Source organism: Gopherus flavomarginatus, chromosome 5 (assembly GCF_025201925.1).
Source record: "Gopherus flavomarginatus isolate rGopFla2 chromosome 5, rGopFla2.mat.asm, whole genome shotgun sequence".
In the NCBI taxonomy this organism is placed as follows: domain Eukaryota; kingdom Metazoa; phylum Chordata; order Testudines; family Testudinidae; genus Gopherus; species Gopherus flavomarginatus.
In genome coordinates, this window is record NC_066621.1 from 77,586,400 (window position 1) to 77,612,645 (window position 26,246).

General features: G+C 44.0%; 1 protein-coding gene across 1 annotated transcript in view; it reads right to left on the bottom strand.

The window, feature by feature from the left end:
- The window catches only part of APIP (APAF1 interacting protein), a 305,323-nt gene that overhangs the window by 1,007 nt on the left and 278,070 nt on the right, over positions 1-26,246 (bottom strand). The window lies entirely within an intron of this gene.

The following is a 26,246-nucleotide window of genomic DNA, read 5'->3' on the forward strand; positions in this document are numbered from 1 at the left end:
TAGTTGTTTTAATAATGTTAAGTAAATGTAGTGAAGTAATGTTAAGTAAATCACTGGCTTTAATAGAATCTAATATGGAGTATATTAAATTATGACCCTTGTACTCTATCTTTGTAAGCGGACTTGTTTACGACTTGGACACTGGAGTCCTCTGGCTCAAACCAGACAGAACTAGCTTTTCCCGCCAAAGGAGAGGCCTGTCATCACTATCCCCATCACAGCGAACTGAATCCATCTTACCTGTGGAGGGTTCCTGCTTTCCTGGTGTCCATCATCCCAGAGGGTCTCCCTGCCTGCGACAAAGTTGAACAGTCATCGGGACTCCCCACTAGTCCTCCTTGAAGGCTCTAAATCAGCCAGAGAGTAGAAGCTCCTGGGCTCCGCATCTGTATGCTGTGTCCACTGTGCCTAAATCGTAGGAAAGGTGTCTGTATTGGGGTTTCTTTATTGTTTTTCTGACTACCAAGGGAAATTTTGTGGGTCTGAACTTCAAGCTCCTAAAGCCAGTCACCTAATCACTGTAATCTGACTCAAGGAATATTTCCAACACACCACTGAACAGCATACTAACCAACAGAAGCCTTCCTACCAATGCTTCAAAAAGAAGGATTCTGTGTAGACTCCTTCTGAAGGCTGAAACAACAGACTGAACTTCTACACAGAGTGCTTCCACCAATGTGCACGGGCTGAAATTGTGAAAAAGCAGCATCACTTGCCCCATAACCTCAGCCGTACAGAACACAACGCCACTCACAGCCTCAGAAACAATTCTGACATCATAATCAAAAGGCTGACAAAGGAGGTGCTGTAGTCGTCATGAATAGGTCAGAATATGAACAAGAGGCTGCTAGGCAGCTCTCCAGCACCACATTCTACAAGCCATTACCCTCTGATCCCACTGAGGGTTACCAGAAGAAACTACACCATCTGCTCAAGAAACTCCCTGAAGAAGCACAGGAACAAATCTACAGACACACCCCTGGAGTCCTGACCAGGGGTATTCTATCTGCTACCCAAGATCCATAAACCTGGGAATCCTGAACTCCCCATCATCTCAGGCATTGGCACCCTGACAGCAGGATTGTCTGGTTATGTAGACGCTCTCCTCAAGGCCCTACGCTACCAGCACTCCTAGCTATCTTCAGGACACCACTGACTTCCTGAGGAAACCACAATCCTTTGGTGGTCTTCCAGAAAACACCATCCTAGCCACTGTGGATGTAGAAGCTCTCTACACCAACATTCCACACAAAGATGGACTACAAGCCATCAGGAACAGTATCCCTGATAATGTCATGGCAAACCTGAACTTTGTGACTCTGACTTTGTCCTCACCCAGAACTATTTCAGATTTGGGGACAATTTATACTTTCAAGTCAGTGGCACTGCTATGGGTACCCGCATGGCCCCACAGTATGCCAACATTTTTGTGGCTGACTTAGGGGATGAGAGCTGAGGAAGCGTTGTTCTAACGCCCTGTCAAGGTAGGAACCCCCACTCTGAACCTTAGCGTCCAAAAGATGGGGTACCTGCATGCACCCCCCTAAGCTTAATTACTAGCTTAGAAGTGGTAGAGCTGCCACCACCCAAAAATATAGTGTTTTGGGGCACCTTCTGGCCCCCAAACCCTTCCCTGGGGACCCCAAGACCCAAACCTCTTGGATCTCAAAACAAAGGGAAATAAACCATTCCCCTCCTTTCTTCCTCCCAGATTCTCCCCTCCCTGGGTAACACTGGGAGATCCCTGTGGTTCAACTCCTTGAATCTTAAAACAGAGAGGAAATTCACCTTCCCCCCCTTCTATCCCCCTCCCAGACTCTCCCTGAAAGAGGGACAGTAATCCTAACACAGAGAGAAACCAGGTTCTTAAAAAGGAAAACTTTTAATAAAAGAGAGAAAAAAGTAAAAATTGTCTCTGTAAAATCAAGATGGAAAATGTCACATGTTCTTTCAGCTTATAGACACTAGAGAGAATCCTCCCCCCAGCACAAATACAAGTTGCAGCAACAGAGATACAACCCTTCCAGCAAAATACACATTTGCAAAATAAGAAAACAATTAAAAGACTAAACCGCCTTTCTAACTGGTACTTACTAAATTGAACAGAAGAGGCTGTTTCAGAAACTTGGAGATATCTGCTTACATGTCTGGTCCCTCTCAGAACCCAGAGAGAACAACCAAAAAACCCAGAATGCACAAACAAAGGCTTCCCTCCACCGAGATTTGAAAGTATCTTGTCTCCTGATTGGTCCTGTGGTCAGGTGTTCCAGGTTTACTGCTAGTTAACCCTTTACAGGAAAAAGAGACATTAACCCTTAACTATCTTTTTATGACACGCGCCTACTCGCGCTACATTGATGACATCTTCATAATCTGGATACATGGGAAAGAGGCCCTTGAGGAATTCCACCCCACCATCAACCTCAGCCTGGATCAGTCCACACAAGAGATCCACTTCCTGGACACTACAGTGCAAATAAGCAATGGTCAAATAAACACCACCCTATACCGGAAACTTACTGACTGCTATACTTACCTACATGCCTCCAGCTTTCATCCAGACCACATCACACGATCCGTTGTCTACAGCCAAGCTCTAAGATACAACCACATTTGCTCCAATCCCTCAGACAGAGACAAACACCTACAGGATCTATCAAGCATTTTTAAAACTACAATACCCACCTGGTGAAGTGAAGAAAAAGATTGATAGAGCCAGAAAGGTATCCAGAAGTCACCTGTTACAGGACAGGCCCAACAAAGAAAGTAACAGAACTCCACTAGCTGTCACTAGCAGCCCCCAACTAAAACCTCTCAAGCGCATCATCAAGGTTCTATAGCCTATCCTGAAGGACAATCCCTCACTCTCACAGACTTTGGGAGACAGGCCAGTCCTCGCTTACAGACAGCCCCGCGACCTGAAGCAAATACTCACCAGCAACTACACACCACACAACAAAAACACTAACACAGGAACCTATCCCTGCAACAAACCTGTTGCCAATTCTGTTCACATATCTATTCAAGGGACACCATCATAGGATCTAACCACATCAGCCACACCATCAGGGGCTCATTCACCTGCACATCTTTCAATGTGATATATGCCATCATAGGCCAGCAATGCCCCTCTGCCATGTACATTGGCCAAACCGGACAGTCTCTATGCAAAAGAATAAATGGACACAAATCAGGCATCAAGAATTTTATAACATTCAAAAACCAGTCAGAGAACACTTCAGCCTCCCTGGACACTCAATAACAGACTTAAAAGTGGCAATTCTTCAACAAAAAACTTCAAAAACAGACTCCAATGAGAAACTGCAGAACTGGAATTAATTTGCAAACTGAACACCATCAAATTAGACCTGAATAAAGACTGGGAGTGGATGGGTCACTACAAAAACTAATTTCCCCCTACTGTTACTCACACCTTCTTGTCAACTGTTTGAAATGGCCACCCTGATTACATTGGCCTCATTACCACTACAAAAGTGATTTTTCCTCCCTTGATATTCTACTGTTGAGAATAGCCCAATTCCACCTTAATTGAATTGTCTTGTTAATACTAGGGTGACCAGATGTCCCAATTTTAGAGAGACAGTCCAGATATTTGGGGCTTTTTCTTACATAGGTGCCTATTATCCTCATCCACTGTCCTGATTTTTCATACTTACTATCTGGTCACCCTAGTTAACACTGATCTCCAACTTGGTAAGGCAACTCCCATCTTTCATGTACTGTGTATTTGTACCTGCCTACTGTATTTTCCACTCCATACATCTGATGAAATGCGTTATAGCCCACAGAAGCTTATGCCCAAATAAATTTGTTAATCTCTAAGGTGCCACAAGTACTCCTTGTTGTTTTTGCTGATACAGACTAACACGGCTACCACTCTGAAACCTTACAGTTCATTTAACAGTGTTAATCTTAATAACCCAACCTTGCATTTGCACTACACATTGTACATAGTAATTTCAGGAATATAGTTTCACTATCTAGTTCTAATGCCTCCATTGTCATTTTATAGGCCAAAACAGGCTCACTCTTGTATCCTGAATACCTCTCAGTCATTTTCCTCTTCAGGACTGGATTACTGGATTTGTTTTATGTCAACTCCTCTGCACCACCACAAGAACAGTAAGCTCCGCATGGACAGTGTAGCCGACGGTACTCAAAATGAAGTTTACCTGAGTGTGAGATAGCATTCTTGGTTTAAAGCATCCAGCTCTGGAATTCTTTCCTGCATCAAGACCTCTCTAGATGTCACCCATCCAGGTTGTATACAAACAGTGCTGTTTTCTTCTAACATTCCCAAGATCTGATCCTTTCTCTGATTTCTCACTACTAGAGATCAGGTCTTTATGTCCCATTTTGACTACTGCAACCTACTCCTCATCTCTTATCTTCTATATACTCCTCTTACTTCTGGTCCATTCATATCACTGCTGCTAAAGCTATCTTATAGGCCAATCACTAGCCATGTTGTCCCCTCTTTGAGTCTCACCTTTGGCTCCCCAAAACCAATGCATTATATACACATTCTTGTCCTTTCCTTTAAAGTTATACACAACGTAGGCCCTTTCTTGCTTATCTGCTCTTGTATTTTTATCTTGACTCCCATGCTCTTCATCTGGTGACACCAGTCTCCATCACCCACTCATCCATTTCTCACTGAGTGCCTTTGTGATTTTTTTCATGCTGTCTCTTGTGTATGGAATGCTATCCCTGAATTAGCCTGGAAAGCTATGTCCCTGTCTTCTTCCATGTACTTCTCCAGACCTACTTCTGCTCTGATGATTACCATAAATTGCCACCTGATAATGGCTGGATAGTTGGCCAGTGAGAACTTCTGATATTATTTATATTTTATTAAAATACAAATTTGAAAATTCCACCTAGCTGTGCAGACAGCTGAGCAATCACATTTCTTCCTATTTTCCTACCCTTCCTCCCCTGTTCCTTCCTTCTCTTTGTTAGACGCCCTAGTGTAACTTTTCGTAAATTAGATTGCAAATATGTTGAGGCAGGGACTATCCTCCTTCTCTGCACTTGTGAAGTTCCTAGCACAATGGCCTTTGGTCACAATTGGAGCCTGAGGACTGTTGCCTCTGCATACTGGGGGGTATTAGCTAAAGGTGAGGACAAGTGACCTCCCCATATGTCTCCTCCCCATGCTCTTCCTGCCTACACATTACCTGTGGGAGTGGGGGGCTTTGTCCTCCCAACCCATACTAGCTCCCCCTGGCATGTTTGGCTGCTCTCCCTGGCAGCCAGGCCCGGGCAGGTAGTGGGACGGAGCTGCCTGGAAAAGAGCCTGCAGGGGAGGGTCAGTAGTGGCAGGCTGCTCTCTGCCCGGGCTCGGCTTCTGGGGACAAAGGCTGAACATGCCGGGGGAAGGGGGCTCTCCAGCTTTCTCAGCTGCTCTCCCTGGAAGCTGAGCCTGGATGAGGGGCAGCCTGTCACCACAGCCAGGCGTTCTTCCAGGAAGAGACTGTGAGCCTGCCCCTTCTTCTCTGGCTCTGGCCCAGCCTCTTCCACTTCCTGCCTTGGCCAACTGCTGGGGGGGCACTTGACCCTGAATGCTCCCCCCCACACACACACATCGCCTTAAATGAACTATTGTAATATAAATGTCATTCCTCTTTTGGAAATCCATGCAAGGCATCCATTTGTGCAAGACTTTCCTTGGTAGTGACATTCTGGCTGGCGAGTCCTCCCTTGCAAACGTATCTCCACCCTTCCCAGAAAGACGAATGAACTATGGAACAGAAACCCTCTGAAGGTAGACCAGACAATATTTCTAAAATTATGCTGGATCTTAAATTAGATTAGCACACTAAAGATACCTGCAGTAGAAAAAGACACTTAGGAGCTCTGTTCTGGTATTTTTGATTTTCAAGTGCACACCTTTTTTTTTTACAACTGCAAGTTTTGTTCATGTCAGGAAAAGTTCACTGAGAGCTGAAGACTCTTCTATTCTTCAGACACCACTGTTTGAGTCTCAACTACAGAACTGCAATTGACTAATTTCACAACAGATATTCCAAGCAGGAATAAGAAAACCTGGTGGGGATTTACAAAACTTTTTCGTATTCCCTATATTTGAATCACTTCCCCCTCTCTCTTTTTAAGGGTATGTCTACACTATGGGATTATTCCGATTTTACAGAAACCAGTTGTTGGAAACAGATTGTATAAAGTCGAGTGCACGCGGCCACACTAAGCACATTAATTCGGAAGTGTGTGTCCATGTACCGAGGCTAGCGTTGACTTCCGGAGAGTTGCACTGTGGGTAGCTATCCTATAGCTATACCATAGTTCCCACAGTCTCCCCCGCCCATTGGAATTCTGGGTTGAGATCCCAATGCTTGATGGGGCCAAAAATTTGTTGCGGGTGGTTATGGGTAAATGTCGTCAGTCAATCCTCCCTTCGTGAAAGCAACAGCAGACAATCATTTTGCGCCCTTATTCCTGGATAGCCTGGGCAGACGCCATAGCACGGCAACCATGGAGCCTGTTCAGCCTTTTTTCACTGTCACCGTATGTCTACTGGATGTTGCTAACAGACGCGGTACTGCAGTGCTACACAGCAGCATCCCCTTGCCTTTGCAAGTTAGCAAAGACAGTTACCAGCTCTACTGTACCGTCTGCTGCTTTGCAAGTTAACAATGATGGTTACCAGTCATACTGTACTGTCTGCTGTTGTCATGGGTGCTCCTGGCCGGCCTCAGTGTGGTCGGTCGGGGGTGCATGGACAGAAATGGGAATGACTCCCCAGGTCATTCTCTTCTTTAAGTTTTGTCTAATGGAGAGTCAGCCCTGCCTAGAATGTCAGGCAAGCCTACTAAAGAACCAGAGAGGCAAATGGCCGCTTTGGATCAGAGCCCCAGACATCCCAGAGAAATGATGAGCTGCATGCCATTCTAGGGGGTGCCCCTGCAACAATGCCACCCTTTGCTTCCCTTCTCCCCTACCCCTCCTGGGCTACCGTGGCAGTTATCCCCCCATTTGTGTGATGAAGTAATAAAGAATGCATGAATAAGGAACAACACTGACTTTATTGCCTCTGCAAGCAGAGATCAAAGAGGGGAGGGGAGGGCGGCTGGCTTACAGCAAAGTAGAGTGAACCACCATTCTGCACTTACTCAGCCTATAGCTGAAAATGGGAATCAGTGACAAGCACTAGGATAGAAGCACAGGCAGGACTGAATCTCCATTTGTATATGGGCCTTTGGTTGACACTGGTAAAATACAAAATGTCCCAGGATATGTATGTTGGGGGGACAGTTCTAAATGGCAGCTTAATTTTTTTATTTGCAGCAAAATGTAGAGATCTAAGTATCTGATTGTGAGCCCTGGTAGCAAGGGGTAGGCGCGACTGCGCGGTGCTGCTGACTGGGGAGAGCAGCCTGAGGCAGAAGCCTCCAGCTGCCATGATATTCCAGGCAGGACTGCATCTCCATTAGACAAAACTTAAAGAAGAGAATGACCTGGAGTCATTCCCATTTTTGCCCAGGTGCCCCCGGCCGACCTCACCAAGGCCAGCCAGGAGCACTCACAGGACAATGATGACAAATACCAGTCCTACTTTACCGTCTGCCATCTGCAAGGCAAGGGAAGGGAAGGGGATGCTGCTGTGTAGCGCTGTAGCACCGCGTCTGCCAGCAGCATCCAGTAGACATACGGTGACATTGAAAAAAGGCGAGAAATGATTTTTTCCCTTTGCTTTCATGTGGGGGTGGGGTCTGACGACATATACCCTGAACCACCACGACAATGTTTTTGACCCTTCAGGCTTTGGGAGCTCAGTCAAGAATTCAAATGGTTTTTGGAGTGCGGGAACTGTGGGATAGCTACAGTCATCAGTCACCCTCCCTCCGTGAGCGTCCATTTGATTCTTTGGCTTTCTGGTATACTTGTCTCAGCTCCTTAAGTTTCACGCAACACTGTGATGAGTCCCTGTTTTGGCCTCTGTCATCATGGCCTTGGAGATTTTTTCAAATGTTTTGGCATTTCGTCTATTGAAACGGAGTTCTGAAAGAACAGATTCATCTCCCTGTACAGAGATCAAATTCAGTATCTCCTGTACGGTCCATGCTGGAGCTCTTTTTTGATTCTGGGACTGCATGGTCACTTGTGCTGATCAGCTCTCCATGCTGGGCAAATAGGAAATGAAATTCAAAAGTTCGCAGGGCTTTTTCTGTCTACCTGGCCAGTGCATCCAAGTTCAGATTGCTGTCCAGAATGGTCACAATGGTGCACTGTGGGATAGCTCCTGGGGGGCAATACCGTCGAATTGCAGCCACACTAACCTTAATTCGAAATGGCAATACCGATTTCAGCGCTACTCCCCTCGTGGGGGAGGAGTACAGATATCGATATTAAGAGCCCTTTATATCGAAATAAAGTGCTTCATTGTGTGGACGGGTGCAGGGTTAATTCGGTTTAACGCTGCTAAATTTGAGATAAATTCGTAGTGTAGATCAGGCCTAAGGGAAATTCAGTTTCAAACCAAAACATCTCTTTTTATAACGAAACAGACGTTTGTGTTATAAAAACAAAGGCTCTTTTTTTAGGGAGTAATTTGTGACCTGGCTAATAGGGTTTTGTCAACCCCATGCATTCAAAAATCATGATTCAGGCCCACAAAAATAATGTTTAGCTTAAAATTATTAGTTTCTTCCAAGTACTAAATATTGTGCTGTTTTTGTTTGCCTTCTAGGTTTTTGAGTCATGAGGGCTAGAAACTTTTATTTGAAAGCTGAGATTCTCCCATAATCACATGACTCCAGGAACTGAGGCTTTAAGAAAATACGAAATATTGCGGACTTGCAATAAAATCACAAGAGCTGGCAGCACTGCTATAGCACTATCAGAGCAATCAATCAATAAACAAAAATTTAGCAGTCTAAAATTCACTATATATTATATGCCAAAGCCATATAGTAATTGGATCTCAGATTATAAACGCTAATCTAAATTTGAAATTTAACATTTTCACATAAATGTGAAGGGCTCAATTCTGCTACAGGGGACGTACACCCACAATTACCAATGAAGTCAAAATAAATAAGAAGAAAAATTGAAACAGTGGACATAATACATATATTTAACAGCACACTGAGCTAAATCCAGCATTCCTTGTTTACATGAAACTTCACCTGACCTATGTGGGAGTTTGGATGTACAGGAAACAGGATCAGCCAGTTCTTTACGAAGCAAATATTCTCATTCCTCAATTAATAGTGGATGGGTGTCAGTATCAAACAATTTAAAAACAGATTGTGTCATGGGATACACACCCAAAATGTACATTGGTTTAAATAGAATAAATGGTAGGCTATTGGGAATTAAACTCCACCAGAGAGGTCCTTTGGGGCCATCTGCCTGTCCCAAGTCAGGATAAAGGAGGAGGGTTGGGCGTGGGGCTAGCAACTCCACCTCGTAAAAAAATCAACCTGCTACAGAAACGCCAACAAATAGAGACAACAGAGACTTACCCTGGAAAAAGAAGGGTCTTCAACTCAAAGATGCATGACGCTGGGTGGTAAAAGCCGTGAGGAAGCCACTAAGCCGATTACCCTTCTTGCAACCAGGAGGATTACGATAGGCACATGTAACGTGAGGACCATGTACGAGTCTGGAAAGATGGCGCAGGTTGCAGCAGAGATGAGGAGCAACAACCTGACCCTATTAGGCATTAGCGAGACAAGATGGACGCAAGCGGGACAGAGACGACTGTTGACAGGAGAGCTGTTGCTGTATTCAGGACATGAAGAGAGCGACGCACCCCACACACAGGGAGTAGGCTTCATGTTGTCCAAGCAGGCACAGAGAGCACTGATTGGTTGGGAGGCACATGGTCCCAGGATCATCACAGCATCCTTCAGAACTAAAATGAAGAGGATTAAGATGAATGTTGTTCAGTGCTACGCTCCAACTAATGACAGCGAAGAGGAGGACAAAGATTATTTTTACAACAGACTCCAGAAAATATTAGAGATTCTCCCAGACAAAGACATCATCATCCTTATGGGAGACTTTAATGCCAAAATTGGACCTGACAACACAGGATACGAACAAGTCATGGGGACCCATGCTCTGGGAGGGATGAGTGAGAATGGAGAGAGATTTGTGGATCTGTGTGCACTTAACAACCTGGTCATAGGAGGTAGCATCTTTCCTCACAAGCGGATCCACAAGAGTACCTGGGTATCACCAGCAGGCATGATAGAAAATCAGATTGATCATGTCTGCATTAGCAAGAAGTTCAGAAGATCCTTGCAGGATGTTAGAGTTAGAAGAGGAGCAGACATGGCGTCCGACCATCACTTAGTGGTGGCCAGATTGAAGCTGAAGCTGAAAAAGAACTGGATAGACACGTCAGACAGAAGAGTGAAGTACAACGTCAGCCTTCTGAAGGACCATAAGACCAAGGAAGATTTTGGACTGACACTGAAGAATAAGTTTTCAGTATTACAGGATCGGTCTGAGGAAGAGGAAGACAGTGTACTAAACAGATGGCAGAAAGTGAGAGAGACACTTAGGTCGGTATGCCAGGAAGTGCTTGGAATTAAGAAACACCAGCAGAAAGAGTGGATCACAGCAGAGACCTTGATCAAGATAGAAGATAGAAAGAAGAAGGCAGCAGTCAATAACAGCAGGACTAGAGCAGCAAAGGCCAAAGCTCAAAAAGAGTATGCTGAAGCCCACAGAGCAGTGAAGAGGAATATCAGGAAGGACAAGAGAGAGTATGTGGATGAACTGGCAGCAGAAGCGGAGCAGGCAGCATACAGCGGTAATATGAAACAGCTGTATGATACTACCAAGCGGCTGTCTGGAAAGTTCAGCAAGCCAGAACGTCCCATTAAAGACAAGCAGGGAAAGTCTATAACAGGAATAGAACAACAGATGAACAGATGGGCGGAGCACTTTGAGGAACTCCTGAACAGACCAGCACCACCAAATCCACCAGATATCAACCCAGCCAAGGAGGACCTCTCAATTTATTGCGATAAACCAACCAGAGATGAGATCAAAAAAGCCATCGCCATGATGAAGAATAGGAAGGCGGCTGGACCTGATGATATCCCAGCAGAGGCCCTGAAAGCAGACCTGGATGCTTCAGTGGAAATGCTGTACCCCCTCTTTGAGAAGATATGGGAAGAAGAAGTGATTCCGGTAGACTGGAAAGAGGGATATCTCATCAAAATCCCCAAGAATAGAGATCTTAGCAACTGTGCCAATTATAGAGGAATCACACTCCTGTCGGTGCCAGGGAAGGTCTTCAACCGAGTCCTCTTAGAGAGAATGAAGGATGCCGTCAATCCACAGCTACGAGATGAACAGGCAGGTTTCCGGCAGAATAGATCATGCACGGACCGGATAGCAACGCTTCGCATCATAGTCGAGCAGTCTATGGAGTGGAACTCCTCGTTGTACATCAACTTTGTTGATTATGAGAAAGCGTTCGATAGCGTGGATCGAGAGACCCTCTGGAAGCTCCTTCGGCACTACGGCATCCCAGGAAAGGTGGTCAACCTGATCAAGAACTCATATGACGGTATACACTGTAGAGTGATCCATGGAGGGCAGCTTACTAACAGCTTCCAGGTGCAAACTGGAGTCAGGCAAGGATGCTTGTTGTCACCACTTCTCTTTCTCCTCGTCATCGATTGGATTATGAGGACATCCACTTACGAGCGTAGGAACGGAATCCAGTGGACGTTGTGGACCCAGCTTGATGACCTGGACTTTGCTGACGACCTTGCGCTCCTTTCGCACAGTAAACAGCAGATGCAAGAGAAGACCAACGTAGTGGCAGCCACGTCATCGCAGGTTGGCCTCAACATTCACAAGGACAAGACCAAGATCCTTAGGATTAACTCCATCAGCAATCACCCAGTCACACTGAATGGAAGCCCCCTGGAAGAAGTGCAGTCCTTCACCTACCTAGGTAGCATCATCGACCAGCAGGGTGGCACAGACGCAGACATCAAAATAAGGATTGGTAAGGCAAGAGCAGCCTTCTTACAGCTCAAGAACATCTGGAGCTCCAGAGAGCTGTCTTTGGCAATAAAAATTCGACTGCTCAATTCCAATGTGAAATCAGTCCTACTGTATGGAGCTGAAACCTGGAGGACAACCAAAACAACCATCAGGAAGATCCAGACCTTCATTAATAGCTGCCTCAGAAGGATTCTCCAGATCCGCTGGCCAGACACCATCAGTAACATCCACCTCTTGAAGAGGACCTGTCAACTCTCAGCAGAGGAAGAAATCAGAAGAAGAAGGTGGGGTTGGATAGGACATACACTACGTAAGCAGCCAACTAACATCACCAGACAGGCATTGCAGTGGAACCCCCAAGGCAAGCGGAAAAGAGGCCGTCCAAGAAACACCTGGCGATGCGACCTTCAGGCTGATAGCAAAAAAAATGGGCTATACCTGGAACCAGCTAGAGCGAATGGCCCAGGATAGAGGACTCTGGAGATCTGTGGTTGGCGGCCCATACCCCGATTGGGGTGACGGGCATGAGTGAGTGAGTGAGTATTGGGAATTACAAGTTTCTGACTGTAATAGGTTACAAGGGTTCAAATAGACTGTATATTATAAATATGTTTTCACATTTTCTATTTATTTTTAATACTGTAATGGATGTATCTGATAATTGGTGTATGTATACAGTTTTTCAATTAAGGAGCTTAAAGTATTCATGGAGAATGAAATCACCTATGCATAGATGACCAGCACAAGTGGCCTATGAATCACAGAAGTCCCATTTAAGCCTTATTTTCAAGGCTGTGGTGGTGTATAGGCCTGAGACCATGCCGACCAAAGCACATGATAAGATTGACAGGCTACTTAATGTAGTAATGAAGCATCATGCTATAGCTGGTGATAATATTCTTAGGAAACACTAAATTAGATGTTGGTCAGATGGCCACGGCAATATATAGAAAAGCTGCTCTGCATATAATGTCAAACAAGAATACTAATAACTGGTTTACAGTCATACAGGTGGGAAAAAGAAATATAAAAGTCTAGTATACAATGATCCTGCTATTACTTTCACAAGGGCTTTGATTAGTGTCACAGGAATTAATTTAATTATTGTTTTTCACTGCATTTTTATACTTACCTGCACTTATATAATACACATGAAAATTTGTGTTTCTCTACCTCTCAACAAAGGTTTAACAGCTGGTGCTGTAATAAAGTCTTTATTATTGAGATTTCTTTCTTTCTTAATATACTACAGCACATTAGCTAGTATACTATGAAGTATCATCCTTAGTAATGAAGTGACAAAATAAATGAACCAAGTACATTTTCTCATGCATTAGCTTTACTTTTTATTTTACATTTCTTCCCAGTCATTAATCTAAATTAGAAAGGTTCTGCTGTATCTCCATTTTTGCTGTGCAAAGTTAAATTGTTAATGTGCACTCCACTATGTACTCTGCCACTGTAGGATAACATAAATTCTTCCAAGACAATTGGCACTATCCCCTGCAATGCCCATATCATAACCTTAGTCCCAGATTTGGACCTTAGCGTCCAAAATATGGGGGTTAGCATGAAAACCTCCAAGCTTAGTTACCAGCTTGGACCTGGTACCTGCTGCCACCACCCAAAAATTAGAGTGTTTTGGGGCACTCTGGTCCCCCTGAAAAACCTTCCCTGGGGACCCCAAGACCCAAATCCCTTGAGTCTCACAACAAAGGGAAATAATCCTTTTTCCCTTCCCCACTCCAGGTGCTCCTGGAGAGATACACAGACACAAGCTCTGTGAGCACAGGGTCAGACATGAGCGTTGCCTTAAGTTGGGTAAAGGCCTTTTGACACTCATCAGTCCACTTAACTGCATTTGGCTGGGTCTTTTTGGTCAGGTCGGTCAGGTGCTTCAGGTGGAAGAGACATTAACCCTTAGCTATCTGTTTATGACAGCCCAGCCTGGATAAAGGACACAATAAGCTACACCCATGACCTCTCCCAGTACCCAATGCTGATCTCATTGTGATAGGTCATCTTATACAAACATATCCACGCCTAAATGGGATGTTGATTGATATTATGAAGTCAGGTCAAGGCAGCATTACTAGCCATGCTTACCCTTTGAATGTTCTGATTTCTGGTCATGGTATTAAGCTGCTTGATATGCTATCCACTGATATTTCTTTCAATAAGTAAACCATTGATACAGGCCAAGCTGCCACGGCCACTGAGGATAAAGAACTTTGGACAAGAGATGGGTAGAGAATTACACAATCCCTTTCCTGTCACCCACGTTGTTGACAAGGCAAAACGTATAACTAGTGACACATCAGAAGTAATGGATGTAACACAGAGCAGGCTAATATGAAGAAAGACTTTCCAGTCTGTGGCAGGTGCCATCCAATGGATCCTACAAAAAACATAAAGATAAGCCAAATGATTCAGATAGAAGAGGCTTGCATGGACTTGTGCCAGGATCATGAGGTATGGGGCCAGCAGACACTGACAAGATGATGAAACTGAGTGAGAGAGGCACTCAAAGATGAGCAGCAGATGGATGTTATAGAGTGGGTTGAAATCCAGATTTGAATGTTGTGCCTTGGGCCCATCTCTAGTTAGTACCTATTCTAGTATATATGGCAATTATATTCAAGCAATATGTGCCCCTTGGTGAACATTTGTTGACTACAATCATGACAAGCAGCAGCAGCATGAACAAAAGTCTAATAAGAATATGGTAAAAAGGCTCCAGAAGTTGGCATACAGTGAGGAAGTCAAGACATTTTTCACCAACAAGTACATGGGGGATGGGGAATAACAATAGTACATATATCCAAACACAAAATGTCAATTTGACACAGTAAAAAACAGACAACTAAGAAGATAAGTAGAGCTAGTGAATTATTAACTATCTGATGAAATTTAGTTCTTATTTCTGTTTGTGAATCATTCACAAACCAAATTTGATTTTTATGGCTTTGTTCACAATAATCATTTGAACAGTTTATGTGAAAAATATTGTCTATGGGTGTTCGTGCGTACAGAACCCCCATTCTCACAGATGCTCAGGAATAGTGAATAAAAAGGGACACAAACGTAGTAGGATTGAACTGCCATTGTAGTATTCTACCAGCTCCAGTGACAACTCAGCTGATGTTCTGATACATGGTAGAGATAGCAATGTAGACTAAATTACTACAACCTATAGTTAAGGTTGACTTAAATTTCCCATTATAAGCACCTGTTTTCAGTTGTTTCAAGCAAGAACTTGAAATTAGGCAAGGATGTTGCCTTGGTGCCAGAAATGTGGCTTTTTGTTGTGTCTGTGAAAGAATGCCTAAGCTATGATTCTCTGAAAAAAATAGCAGTTCACACATGCTCAGTAGAAGCACATTAGGGTTTGGCAGCCAAAATCTCCAGAGAATCTGTCTGCAGTGAGCATGATACATCCTAGGATTGCAGGGGCTGAGCAGGACTTTTTCCCACCTGCTGGGGGTCAGTGTGGTGCAGGAGCCAATTTGCTGGTGGTCAGATTAGATGATCACAATTGTCCCTTCTGGCTTTGGAATCTATGGAAATCCATAATTGGGAACTGGGAACCTCGCTTTCCTTTGCTCTCAATGTGAGGGAGGGAGAGATAGGGGCAGGAGCTGAATGCAGGGAGATCATAGGAATTGTGAAAAAATTGTATGTGATCATGAAGTTAAAGACTATCACAATGCATATACACAAGGGGGCTGAATTAAAATTGAATTCTAGTATCTCATAACATTGGAGTGCTTGACTTTGCAAACTTAAACTTCTTTTAACGTATTTTTTTGGGATGTAATTCCATATAAAATCACAGTGAACATGAGATGGCGTTAACATTGAAAATGATGTCTAGTATATCATCATTTAGAATACTGGTGAGCTACCCAGTGATTGACACTATTTCAAGAAGTAGTGAATGATTAGCTACAATAATAATCCCATTGGGAACACAGTGCATAGGTATTCAGCAGTGGCTGGACATTGTGTATGTCACTGCACATCATTATTTGTGGCATTACCTATAACTAGGTGCAGTGTGTTTAACTGATCTGAGGTTGTGATATTTGTCATGAAATTCACCCTTTGTTGCAGAACTGTGTGGCACAATTTAAGCTTTCGTTTAACCCTTGTGGTTACAAATGAAAAGCTTCCTAATTATTTGAGTTTGAACTATTGGTCACTTGTTTTTCTCCTGGTTTAAAAGATTCCTGGGTTGGTAGGCATACTGAAACAATAGCTGTGAGTGATGTGGCCTGCCCCATTTATTTCAATGAGATGTTAATTCTGAAGACTAAATTACTACACATTTTATATATCAGCATAATTGACTAGGTCACTGCTTGTAATTTTAGTGAAACATCCAGGTAATGTGCTTTGCGACAATTCCGAACCAGTTTCAAGTCTTCCCAGGTGCAAAAACAACACAAAACAACAACAAAGTCATCTGCCTGGCTACCAACACATCTAGCTTCCCTTCAGATAACTTCTACAAAACAGATATACATTTTTAACGCAAATTGTCCTAATCCACTGAAGACTGAAAATGTATGGGAAGTCTAAAATTGAACTGAATGTAAAATTTAATACAGGGAATACTATAGTGATCACAGTATTGATTTTCATATTTAGTTCAAAACAACCCTCTTTTTTTTTTTTTTTAATTTAGCAGACGCTCTGTAGATTTTCCAGTCTGCTGCCTTGGAGTGCCAGAATAAGTTGGAGCCTTGCTGCAGAATTTAGGTCAAGTTTATTAAAGAACACACAGGGCCTTGGCTAAAAACAAGAACAGCCACACCTACAATGAGTAAGGAGAATTTTTTTATGTTTACTTTCTATGCACCAGTTAAAATGTTCAGGTGATTGTCTAGAGAGTTTAATTAAACATTAACAGAAATAAGAAGTTGTCCTACCATTTGTGAATGCATTTTAGACAAAATAATAGATATTTTTGTGACATATAGTGACAGATCCCTAATCAATCTGAAATTATTCTTTAATCAGGATGTCTGTAATAATAAGCTACATGCTGCCATTGCACACGACAGCTTTGAGCACCAGATATTATCAAGTTGGTGGCTGTACAGCAGGTACTGTGATGAACCATTATTTTAAGGTCAGGTGGAATATGGTACTAATATCTCTATATTCCACCATGACTGAGTCCCTTTACTTGAATATAATAATATAATATATAAAAATATAATAAACACCCTTGATAGCAACAGTTATGCATTTTTAATATTTTTTCTTACTATTAAAATTAAGATATGTAGACAGATTGTCTATGGACTCTTGTCTAGTTTTGCATCCTTGGGTGCCTACAGTTATAATGTAAAATGTATTGACAGCAGCAGTTGATTTAGTGATAAAAATCAATGAATCTCTATATGGCTAAAATATACATACGTGGGTGCTTAAAGCAAAGCTCCTAAAGCTATAGACACCTAAATAAAAAGGGTCTGACTTTGAAAGGTGCTGAGAACCTGCTGCTCCTATTGATTCAGATAGTATTAGTGGGTGTTTAGTGTCTTTGAAAATCAAGCCACATTTGTTTAGGTGCCTAAATTTGGACGTAGGTGCCCAACTTTAAGAAACCAGGTTTGAAAATGTTGAGATCTTAAGGCAGTGGTTCTCAGACTTTTGTACTGGTGACCCCTTTCACACAGCAAGCCTCTGAGTGCGACCCCCCTTTTAATGTATTTAACACCATTATAAATGTTGGAGGTGAAGTGGGGTTTGGGGTGAAGGCTGGCAGCTTGCGACCCCCCATGTAATAACCTCCAGACACCCTGAGGGGTCCCGACCCCCAGTTTGAGAACCCCTGTCTTAAGGCCACATGTGGAAAAATTCCAGGCTACTTGTCCATTGCTCTCACCAGTGGACACTGCCACTTCTCTTAGATCCCATATACATTGTGTGTCCCCCTCTCTGGCAATTGGTGATCTGATTACAGCAAAAATGGTTGATTCATGGCCTCTTAATGCTTTTTTTTCATAACACTGTGTATGAACTACGTTTGTGTGTGTGTATCCACACTTACCACATTGCCCAATCATAAGTGTATCAATACATTCTGGGAAAGTCTGGAAACCTATTCATACTGCCTCAGCAAGATATAGAGTGGCCAAAGAATAGGCACACAGAACACCAATGCTACCGCAGAGAGAGCTGGAAGGAAGGAAGATCAGCCAGCCAGCTCAGACAGCCATTGCTATGGTGCAATCTATCCTATAAAATAGCATTAGATTCTGCTTACAGAAGACAACTAAGTGCCATTGTAGCCTGCTGGCAAGGGCAACACGTGATTAGCTGCCATAGTTACTAACCAAGTATTAACAGTTGTATAAAATGACAAATACCATAGTTAGAGTCAGCCACTTCAGAAATCAGTTAGTTACTTTGAAATGAATTTCTAATTGTATAGGCAGGGCCTTGCATGCATTTTTAACCAGCCTCTCATTTATTAATAATCTTATAGGATGCCTGTTACAAGTACCACACAACAAAGAAATACCATTATTTCTTTCACCTGAATGCTTAGTCCACACATCAAGGTTCAGTATTATTGGCTATTTTTGAAAACCATTTTCCTCTCCTTGCATTCTACTGGTCTGTACTAAAGCTTTCATCAGACATGGCTCCCCACTTCCAGCACAGAATTACAAACATCTTATATTCAAGATAAAACTACATGAACATGCTAGCATTGTAGCATTTATCAGTGTCCCACAAATACTGCCGTATCTATAAAAAATGCTGTCATACACACTACTGCTTGGGTGTTGCTTCTTGCTGCCAACTTCTGAAGAAATGTGCCCAACCTTAGAAAAATGCTCAAGAATCATTAGTTATCTGCAATAGTACATAGGGTGCAAACTCATTCATGCAATTAATACCACAGAACAGGGCATCATGGTAACTGAGCATGGTTAGCTTTTATGTCTGTCTAGGTGCTTATGTGGTCCTCATCCTCACCATGGTGTCTAAGCAATATACAACTGCATACATGTGATCTTCATATATACATGACTATCAGCTTCAACTTACAGTAATTATTATTGGTAGGCTAATTGGGTGTTTAACAATAATCTGTGTGAATATTCTCTCAATACCACATCTTGGTCCATGGACAAGTGTTGATACACCTAGCTACACACGTATTGCCATGATTTTCAAATTTGGGTGCCTAATATCAGGTACTTAAATCCCACCAACAGCTCCCACTAACTAAGAATTGCTGAGTGTTCAGGTAATCTTGGGAAAATAAGGCCACTTATTTAGGTATCTAAATATGCACTTAGGAACTGAATTCTTTGTAACTGAGTAATGCCTACAAGCCCCATCTGATACCAGAGTCCCAAAACCAGGCACTGTACATTCACATAGTAAATGGCCTCTGCACACCTTACAGTCTAAACTGACAAGACATACAAGAGTGGGAGAAAGAAATGTGGAAATGAGGCACTGATAGGTTAAATGACTTGCCCAAGTTCCATAGGAAACCTTCCGTACAGCCAGAAACTGAGCAGAGGACAGGTTGTTGATACAAAGCAAACCAGATTGCTTGGTAAGATGGCGAAAACAACATGTTTTAATGTGATTAAATGTATATCAAGGAACAAAAAAATATAGGTCATACTTACCTGGTGGAGGACTCTATCCTCGGAAGCTGTGACTTTAAGAAAGATTTGGAGGTTGTGCAGGATAATCAGCTGAACATGAGCTCCCATGCTGTGGCCAAATGGGCCAATGCAATTCTTGGATACATAAATAGGGGACTCTCTAGTAGAAGAAGAGAGGTTATTTTACCTCCATATTTGGAACTGGTGAGGGCGGTGGAAGGCTAGTTCCCCAGCTCCACCCCTTCTGCCTGGCCTCTCCCCATGGCTGGAGCCCCACAACCCCCTGCCTCCCCCAGCCAGAGCCCCGAGATCCTCTGTCCCCCCTGTGGCCAGAGTCCCAAGCCCCCCCCCCATGACCAGAGCCCTGAGATACCCCTGCCCTGATGCCCCCACTTCCGTGGCCGGAGCCCCAAGACCCCTGCCCTGGTGCCCCCCCGTGGCTGGATCCCCAGGGCCTGAGACCCACTATTCCTCCTCCGTGGCCAGAGGAGTCCCAGGCCAGCCAGAGCTCTGAGTCCCCCGCCTAACCTGCTTGGAGGAGCCCTTCTGCAGACCTCAAGCTGCCCCAGGGGAAAGTCAAAAGCTCCTCTCTTCTCGAAGAAAAACCAGTGATTTTGATATGCCCCATGCTAGTTCTGGGATGGCTGAGGAGGCAGTATATGTTACTTAGCTTGCTGGGTTCATCAGTAATCTCCCTGGAGTCCATATTCAGACTGGACACAAGATGTACATTTTTGACAGTAAGGGTAATTAGCCATTGGAACAATTTACCAAAGGTTGTTGAGGATTCTCCATCACTAGTAATTTTAAAATCAAGATTGTATATTTTTCTAAAAGATCTGCTATAGTCCATACCTTTGAAAATGTAAAAAGTACTAAGTACTATTGAGAAAAGCATCACAGTATTGATTGGTATGGGCAATGTATCGTTACAGGCAATCTGTTGCCATTTACTGTGGCATCTTTCTGATAATGCTCTAGTTTTATCTTACTTTCTGCAGCGCAATAAGTTTCATATGGTGTCACTTATGCAGTATCAGCTATTATTTTATGGCACTGTTTGCTACTATAAACACATCTGGCATTTATTTGTTAATTACTTGTAACTACAATCACCTGTGTGGTATGAAAAGGAAAAATACAGGCCACTTCAGAAACAAATGGCAGCAGGTTAATGAAGTAATATCTTATGTACAATATATTTAATTATAGCAATGCCCTTAGGAAGCCAAAAGTTAATTTAGGTAACTAGGATTTATTCACTATGAAAGATATTTCCTAGCGTAAGTTTAAGAAAATACAGTGCAATACTTCAAATACCAAGGTTACCATAGTAATATATTTTAAATAAAATAGTTAAGTTTTTCAGGAGCAGCACTAAATGCATCTTACATCCCAAGTATCTAGGTATCTGCATTTGTCAAGGCCTATGTAATTAATCCCTTATCTGGATTATCCCTGGCAAGAATGCAATGAAATTCTTTGATTGTAGGCTTCACCTGTATTTTCATTTAATAACTGAGAGTTCCCCCATAGGACAGGGTGTAACCGTTTTTGCAAGGAACATACCTATTTCCATGCATGTTAAACACCATGTAAGTTTACAGCAATTATAGTTGTTTTGTTATAACAAGAATCCACATAGAGGCCACCTTCCAGCAAACAACCTAAAAATACATGCCTAACTTGAAGCAAATAAGTATCTGATGCTGGATAGGTGCCATATTTAAAAGCATTATAGTAAGACCTTCTGATCTGCAGTAACAATAGACTATTACTACGGTTTTCCTTCCAGAAGGGCCAAGTAAGTGGTGTGGATGGTAGACATATTCCATTATTTATACAGAAAACTCATAATATGGATTAATTTTATTTTGTGGCTATAAAATCCTTCAAATAATAATTGAGGCTGTATTCCATCCCAGAAAAAGCATAATTTGTTCTAGAAAAAATGGCAAATGTCACAAGGCAACATTAAGTTTCATAAGAATATTTATATATTTATGTAAGAATAAGATAATGATTATCAATTAAATTCTTTATACATTGCTAAAAAAGTTACAGTAATACATGAACAAGATTATTAGAATTCTAGTTTGAAAGAATCCAAGGAAAATGTGCGTGTTAGAAACTTTTAGGAACGTTTGCCATAGAAAAGTAGATTTTAGTAGTATTGCTTCCAGAGCATCAAAGGCAGGGAACATACTTTTTCCATATAAAAAAGGGCCATGTTTCTTGCTGGATTATTTTTCTGCTAAACTCTTCACAGTAATCTGTTTCCCCCTCTTCCCCTGCTGGCCCCAAAGCAGGTTGTGGCAACTCTTTTTCTGTTTCTAAATATGTGCTTGAGTTCCTAGATCGTGATCACATGTATCTTTTCTTTTTTGCTCATCTAGAAAACTGCATTTAGTGCAAAATATACAGATAGACGTAAAAAACACTCTGCTTGCCTTTTTGCTACCAAAATATTTTACTTCAGAATCAGCTTTTGCCTACCTTGACATTTCCTGTCCACGTATAGTAACTTTCACATTAAAAACCAAAACAGAAAACTACACTCAAAACACTGCACTACTTTGCAACAGTTTGCCTGTTATGCTTTTCAGCGGGCCTCATTTTGTTCTGTTTACAGATACAGCTGCGCTAGGATCATCAAAGCCTGTGTAATCTGTGAGGAATCAAACAAACCTGCAGAGGAAAGGAAAAAACTAGAAATCAGGAGCATAAGCATGTCCCTGGAAAAACAGTGCTATAAATCTTGGACTGTTTCTTTCTCTCCCATTTCTGAATGGGTTACTTTCTTTCTTCCTCCCCCTTCCAAGAAGTTTAAAGAAGGAGCCTATGCCGAGAACTACAGAGCACATCCGAAAGGAGATAAAGAACACAACAAATTCAGGGGACAAGGGGAAGATAGGGCTTGCACCAGTTAGTTACCATGAGGTAAAAACACAACTATTTTAGCAGTAAAAAGTAAAACATACCAGACCAGCTGGCTCCCACTTGCCTTCCTGCATTCTCAGGCCCACCTCACCAAGATCAAACATATCATGCTGTCTGAGACTCCCTTCCCTCCTGAGATTTTCTTTTTCACAGCAAATGGTTCCTTTAATGTCTTCCTTAAAATTTGTGATGACTGAAAATACAACCTTAATCAAAGATGTAAACAGAAGGTAGCAAAAATTATTGAACAATACATTTTGTATCATGTGACAGCTTAAAGTGTAAGCTGTTATGAGAGTCATTTACATGGTGGCTCTTAGTGGCACTGAGCTGAACACCATTTTGCTTCAGGATCTTGTGTGTTTTTTGAATAAGATGCCATTGTCTTTTTTGGCTCAGTTTGGTGAATTGCTGCAGCTGATGGCTGGTCTGGTTGGGTAAGAGGCAGCTCGTATTGGTCAGGTTATTAATCTGGACAGAAAGAAGTCCCTGGTCTGGATGGAATATTGAGCAAGTGGCAACTCTCAAAAATTTGTGAAACCTCATAGATAATGCTGGAGAATATTTGAAAGATGTGGATGCTCAAATAGCAGTCCCAGCCATATTCCAGGCTTTTCAGCAATCTCTGTGGCAACATTAGGACATCAAGTTTACTACAACGTTGTGGCTCTACAGACCTATGGTTATATCATCTCTTATTGAACCAACTGCTCCATGTTATGTGGCAGCAGGAGTGGCTCTAGGTATTTTGCTGCCCCAAGCACGGCAGGCAGGCGGCCTTCGGCAGCTTGCCAGTGGGCAGGGCCGGCTTTAGGAAGTGCGGGGCCCAATTCGAACATTTTCGGCGTGGCCCTGGCAGGGATGACTAAAAAAAAAATGTTAAAAAAAAGCCTCTCATTTCTTAGCAACCGGTTCCCTATAAAAAGTTCTGATTTAAGGGATGTGCCACAGTATGTATTTTTTTGTACCAATAGGATTACCATATGTCGTATTTTCCTTCCAGATGGTGATTTAAGAACCAAAAAGCCTGACATGTCCGGGAAAATACGGATGTATGTTAATCCTACCTAAAGTTCTTTTAAAAAAGATGGGCCTGAACTAGAAATGAGCTCCATTTTATATGTGTGGGTCCCCGCCACTCCCTGGGGGTGGTGTGCACATGTGTGGGTCCCAGCTGCTCTCTGCCCCCCTCATTGAAGCTGGTGTGCAGGGTTACTGCCCTGGGAACTGCAGGGCACCAGTGGACATGGGGCTGGCTGGAGGCAGGGCAGGGGCTGGCTGGAGGCAGGGCTGGTGCTTCCATTTAGGCGATTTAGGCGGTTGCCTAGGGTGCCAGGATTTGGGAAGGCGGCAGACTGCTCTGGTAAGCCTCCCGCAGGCATGCCTGCGGACGTTCCGCTGGTCCCACGGCTCCGGTGGAGCATCCAAAGGGATGCCTGCGGCAGGTCCACCGGAGCCGCAGAACCAGCGGACCGTCCTCAGGAAAGCCTGCGGGAGGTCCACTGGAGCTGCGGGAGCGGCGAGCCTAGGGCGCCAAAAACCCTCGAGCTGCTCCTGACTGGAGGTAGGGTCTGGCTGCAGGCAGGGCAAGGGGTGCGGGGCTGGCTGGAGACAGGGGATGTGGGGTGGGGTGGGCTGGCTGGCTTCAGGCAGGGCCGCAGGGGGGTGCGGCATGGCTTGGCAGGGCTGGAGACAAAGGAGTGTGGGACTGGCTGGCTTCAGGCAGGGGGGTGCCTCGGGTTGGCTGGAGATAGGGCAGGGGGTGCAGGGCTGGTGTGGGAAGGAGCTGGCTGGAGATGGGCTGGCTGCGGGCAGGGGGTGCAGGGCTGGCTGCAGACAGGAAATGGTGCAGGCAGGGCAGGGGGTACGGGGCTGGTGCGGGCAGGGGGTGCAGGTACAGGGGGTACTCCCCACCCTGTATGGTAAGTGCCCCCTCCTCTTCCTTTCCCCACCAGGGTAGCAGCAGCAGCCTGGGGCTCAGGGGCTATTTAAAGCTGCTTCCACTGCCCAGGCCCTTTAAATAGCCGAGGGAGCCTTGGGGAAGCGGTGTGGCTTTGGCGTCTATTTAAAGGACTGGGGTGGCAGAGGCAGCTGGAGCCCCCCATGCTACCCCAGGGCTCTGGGGGATATTTAAAGGTCCTGTGGCTCCCCTGCTTCTACCCCCTGGGGAAGCTGCAGGGCTCCAGTGGCTGTTTAAAGGGCCGGGGCAATAGAAGCAATGGGAGCCCCAGACTTTTTAAATAGCCCCCAGACCCCTGCAGCCCTACCCCAGGGCTCCAGCAGTGGGGCTCTGGTGGCTCTTGTGGGAGCCCCAGACACTTTAAATTGTCCCCTGGGGAAGCCAGGCCACCCCAGTACAGCGCACCGGCTCTTGCCCGTATGCCGTACTGGGGCTTGGGCACGGGGTCCTCTTAGGGGAGGGGCCCGATTCAGGTGAATTGGTTGAATTGGCCTAAAGCCGGCCCGGCCCTGCCTGCGGGAGGTCCCCGGTCCCGTGGATTCAGTGGCCTGTCTGCGGGAGGTCCGCCGAAGCCGCAGGACCAGTGGACCCTCTGCAGGCATGCCGCTGAAGGCAACCTGCCTGCCACAGCAACCAGCAGAGTGCCCCCTGTGGCTTGCCGCCCCAAGCACCCACTTGGCGTGCTGGTGCCTGGAGCCACCCCTGAGTGGCAAGACAATATCAGCAAGTGCCTTCATCAACATTGGTTCATATTTGGTGGCTTTTTTGATATTGATATATTAAGATGGAAGCCCAATCAATTATAAAGCATGTTTACCGAGGAATGCTGCTACACTGTCAGTGATCATAAGATTGCCACTGACAGATATAGACTAAACATGCAGCCAGACGGTCTTAAGGAACTAATGAAGATCAGCTGGGATGGTGCTCGATCTATGAGAAACAAATTAAGGATTTTCCATGAGGATAACATAAGAATCTATGTACACAGACACCTAGTTAATTGATTCCCATCTTGCATTTCTGGCCCACATGCTACACATCTAATGGTTCAGCATCTGCTCTGCAGAGGCAGTTTGTGGTTGGCCATTCTTTCTCTAATGTTGCATATAACTAGCCTTTGACCTATACCAGAGCATACTTTGAAGTTCTGGCATATCATGCTCTTTATGCTATGTATCCATGCTTGGAACTGAATGCATCTTTGCTTCTGAGTGCTAATGGAATTTCCCTCCAATATGTATTGCAGGAGATTTTACCTAGACACTTACACTACTGTTTCCCTTTTTGTTCATTCTGACATGTAACTATTTGAACAGTTAATCTCAGTTTCTGAGTTAACTGCAACTCTGATCTCTCAGTCTCCTCAAGGGCACCCTACTTAAATGACAGCTGGAGGCCTCTGATGTTTCAGAGGCTGGAATACCCCCGTTATCTCCCTCCAGACCAGGCCCTTAGGTTGCAGACCCTAGCAATTCACTATTATTGCCTCAGTAGATTTGACTTCAGTTCTGCCCCTGCAGTTTGGTTCTCTCAAGGACAATGGCATGGTTAACCAGTGATCAGCCAGCTTTCCTACAGCAAACTACTAATTTATTCAGGACAAAAACATAGCTTAAAAAGGAACAGCTTATATGCATGCCTAACTTACCAGGTGGTTGGTCACTCATCTTCCACCTAGAGACTCT